Raw genomic sequence first — 1,916 nt, 5'->3', positions numbered from 1 at the left:
TCATTTTTTCCAAACTACCCTACCTATGCCTTCCACTTGCCACCCCACACGCCTTCTGAGCTGGAGGGTAACTGGGACAGGAAAGAGGAACCTTTCCAGGTTTGGGACAATGGCCAGGATCTCTTCCAGCCTGAAATTTCCTTAACTCGAAGGTGAGAATGAAGTAGTTGGTTTTAAAATACTGAAACTAGTGTTGCATGGAATATTAGCTGAGCAGGTAACGAATTTCCAAAGTTTCCACAATTAGAAACATCTATGACGAGCTGAGTTAATCAAAGTTAAACATCTTTGTATAGGACTTCTCTGTGTGTGTTTAATGGGTGTTGGAATCTCTGGAAAAGGGATAAGTGTGCAGCTTTTTCCTAACATGTTTGACCCTGGGACCCTTTCTCTTGGAGAATTTAAGGGACTGTTGTTCTGTGGAACTGATTTTAAAAAGTGGTGACTTTTATTTTTACCTGTTTTTGTTCTTGCAGTGAAGCTGCCCTTCAGATTTGGGACTTAATGGACTTGGTGTGTTTTAGGCTTCATTTCAGAAAAAAACATACATTTCTTATCAGAAGCAGGCATGTGATAAGGTGAGCTGCCCTTCAGATTTGGGACTTAATGGACTTGGTGTGTTTTAGGCTTCATTTCAGAAAAAGACATACATTTCTTATCAGAAGCAGGCATGTGATAAGGTGGTCGGGTCATCGCTGTTAATCCTGTCTAGCTGTCACAAACCCAGTGCAGTAGTTACCTAAAGAGGAAAGAATTGCTTAAAGAAAGGGATTTTCTTCCTTGAGTACTCTTCTACAGGTACATTGGTTTAAAAACAAACCAAAAAAATGCTGTAATAGTTCTCAAAGCTTTGTGAACATAGTAGAGTATCTAAATTAAGGTTTTGCTTATTAGTATTTTAAAATTATTTTTCAAGAGTTTTGAGTGGAATAGTTCAAGTTGACCTTCAAATGTGTTTATTAAACATGTCTTTGGACATAATTGTGGCTCAACTGTCACATGACCCCTGGGTTTGCTGGAAGGAAACAGAGAGCAGTAACCTTTGTTGAGTGTGCATTTGACACCCCTAGATCTTCCCATACTTATCCTGAACTCTCCTATGGAAATATATTTTATACACTGTTGCTTCCTTAAGAAAAGCTAAGGGCTGGCCCAGTGGCGCACTGCTACAGTGCGCTGCTTGGGAGCGCGGCGTCACTCCTGCCGAGGGTTCAGATCCCACATACAGACCGGTTCCCGCTCACTGGCTGAGCGAGGTGTGGGCGCGACACCGAGGGTTGCGATCCCGTTGCCGGTCCCAGTCCGGTACGGGTGTGACACTGAAGGTTGCGATCCCGTTGCCGGTCCCGGTCCGGTACGGGCGCGACACTGAGGGTTGCGATCTGTTGCCGGACACGAAAAAAGACAAAAAAAAAAAAAGAAAAGCAGACACTTTGAAAGTCATTCCCGAGAACAATAAACAGAATCAGAGCGGCCATTTGAAATATTTATCCTGCCGGAATTGGTCTGGGTAAAGGGTGCCTGAGTTAGGAACCCTCCCAAAGTGGGAAGGAGAAACTTTTTTTTTTTTTCTTTTGTCTTTTTTACTGACTGGTAACGGGATCGCAACCCTCGGTGTCGTGCCCGTACTGGGGACCGGCAACAGGATAGCAACCCTCGGTGTTGCGGCCGCACCGCGCTCAGCCAGTGAGCGGGAACCGGTCTGTATGTGGGATCTGAACCCTCGGCAGGAGTGACGCCGCGCTCCCAAGTGGCGCACTCTCCAGTGCGCCACCGGGCCGGCCCAGGAGAAACTTTTTTTTTTTTTCTTTTGTCTTTTTTACTGACTGGTAACGGGATCGCAACCCTCGGTGTCGTGCCCGTACTGGGGACCGGCAACAGGATAGCAACCCTCGGTGTTGCGGCCGCACCGCGCT

Source organism: Galeopterus variegatus, unplaced genomic scaffold (genome assembly GCF_000696425.1).
Source record: "Galeopterus variegatus unplaced genomic scaffold, G_variegatus-3.0.2 Scaffold4434, whole genome shotgun sequence".
Lineage (NCBI taxonomy): Eukaryota > Metazoa > Chordata > Mammalia > Dermoptera > Cynocephalidae > Galeopterus > Galeopterus variegatus.
The sequence above is the reverse complement of the archived record's forward strand: the minus strand, read 5'-3'. Positions refer to the sequence as shown.